This window comes from Nelumbo nucifera, chromosome 1 (genome assembly GCF_055504915.1).
Source record: "Nelumbo nucifera cultivar China Antique chromosome 1, China Antique-T2T, whole genome shotgun sequence".
Taxonomy (NCBI): domain Eukaryota; kingdom Viridiplantae; phylum Streptophyta; class Magnoliopsida; order Proteales; family Nelumbonaceae; genus Nelumbo; species Nelumbo nucifera.
Genome location: NC_142649.1, coordinates 126139385 through 126141933, shown reverse-complemented (window position 1 = coordinate 126141933; position 2549 = coordinate 126139385).

Genomic DNA, 2549 nt, shown 5'->3' with positions numbered 1-2549 from the left:
ACACCTGAAAGCTGAAACGACCAAAGATTAAAATAATTGAAAAAGAGAAGACGAGTTTGCTGGACGGTGAGGCCGTGTAGGAAATGGGATGACCCTGGTTGTACACGTGGCATCATTTCGTTCATGGTTTTGGGAAAACGCCGTTACAGTACTACCAGTGACTTTATAACGGATTAACGGTACGAGGTCAAGTACTCCTTTAAGGGCTGTGAGTAAAAGTTATGGACTTACAGTCGATGTCAACGCTTAATCACATTGTTAACCCCTTGGCCAACACTCACAAAACTAAAAAAAGAAAGAAAGTACTTTTGTTACAAAAAAAATACTTTTAGTTTTTAATCCCAACTAACCCTTAACACAGAGACTAAAATGATTTTTAATTTCTCTCAGTACTGTCAGACTCGACTGCACCAGGTCAGACCACTGAAATGGGAATCAGCAGCTAGATGGTTACTTGATTGCTTGACTTGGTCAAAATAATTTTGTTTGGTATTTTACCAGTGGCCCTGACACATTTATTGTTTCGAACTTGTATTGATATAAAAAATAACTTTAAAAGAGAATCTTCTAGAACTATGTTTTTTATTTTTGTTTTCATAAATAAATGAAACGAGTCGAGCGGCTGAACGTTCAATTCGTGAACCAATCACCAAAACACTTTTTTTTGTAATTATCAACACAGTTTTGTGTCCAATTTGAGAATCCGTTTAGTTCATAGTCGGAATTGGAATCGAAATCAGAATTGAGCACCCTTTTGGTTTGTGGGAATAGGGGTTTGGAATCAAAACCGAAATGAGCTATTTTGATTCTAATTGTTTGGTTGGGTGAAATTGGAATTTCATTCCCATTCCTGTTAGAATGGCATTCTCCTATTTGAGAGAATGTCCATTCCCTGTGTTAGACAGTTGTGTGCACTTAGCTCCAATCAGTTTGACGTACTTATGACATTTATTGTATATGAATAAAGCACATATTTGATTCATGTTTATGTGGTGTCTTTCTGTGTAATACCCTTAAACTGGACTATTAATGAGACTCGTGTTACTTTAGAATATTCACAGTCGTTGAATAAGTCTGGGGAGATTTATCCTGTTAAGGCTGACAGTGGTGTGCTACCAAGTGTTGGGGTAACCTGTCTCAGCTGTTAGGGTGAGACCCAAAGCACATGTAGTGTAGGATTACTTGAAACCTTGAACCGGACCGGATTTCCAGTATTGCCCTGGACCTTGGAGATTAGTAGGCAAAAGTGGAAAATTACCCCTGACCCCTAGACTCGATTATGATACTGCACTAGGTGTCGGATTTGGCTGTCTTTGATATGTCAATCAGTGAGATCCCTAGAGGGGGTCAAAACCAGAGTATGTTGGGACAGTCCGAGAATTCATCTGAGTGGATGATCATAGTGACAAGATCAGCCCCTTTGTCGAACAAAGGTAATTATCGGGGATGCACTCTCTCTGATGGAAACCAAGACTGCCGGCAGCCGATTTCAATCGTTGAGATTTGTTTTGCAAAATATATTTTATATGAGAAATAAAAGTATATATATGTTACGGTTTCAAATTGTTTGCAAAGGTTTTAATTCCTGGGATCCATGTGAGTAGAGAGTGCAACATTGTTCCTTGCAGCCGGGGGAGAGCTTCTCTCTTGTCGGGCAGCGAATGATCATTATGGGCTGAGAGGTTAAGTGTAAGACCATTGAGGGTAATACCCGATGGGCTAATCTTACATCTGCCCACAGTCCCTGGGTGTTACAAGGTGGTTTGGCCCAAGGACCACTTAGTGTAAGTGTTGGGCCCATAGAGTCCATGTGATGGGCTCAGGGGGTTCACTGGGCTTTCCAGTGAATTCGGCTAAGACTTGTAACAAAGGCTGGGCTGAACCCTTGTGGCTGATGTGTAGATCAATGCTTAGGTCCCACGCCATACAAGGAAGCCCAACTGGGCAGCATTTTGGAAGGCTAAGTGAGCACATACTATTAATGGGCCTAAAGCCCATTTCGAACTGGGCTGATTTGATCAGTTAAAGAAGGGGCGAATCTGAGATTATATTAGCAGATAGGATAGAGTCTTACCCTATCCACTAAGAGAGTCCGAATCTGAATACAAATTCAGATCTGGAAACCTCCTAATCAGATTAGGAGAGGGTTGATCTAATCTGTAGATAAGATAAGGGTCTATCCTTATCTCTTAAAGGGAATTCAGATCCAAATATGATTTGGATCAGCAACTCCTAATGGGATTAGGAGTTGATCCCTTTAAGGTTATAAAAGGAGAAGGGGGCAGCAACTATAGAAGATCAATCACATTCGAAATTCAGAGAGAGAACACAACACCTAGTGAGATTGAGTTGTTTTCTCCTTGCCGCCACCATTACTGCCAGTTCGATTTCCTGTTTCTAGCAGGAGTGATCAAGATTGGATCTTGATATTAGTCTTTGGAGAAAGGCTAATCTGAAGGTGTACTCACAGCATCCAGCGAATTCTTGAGAAGGGTCCGGTTCTTTTGGAAAAACATTGTTGATTCTACTCCATCCTACACTGCATTAAC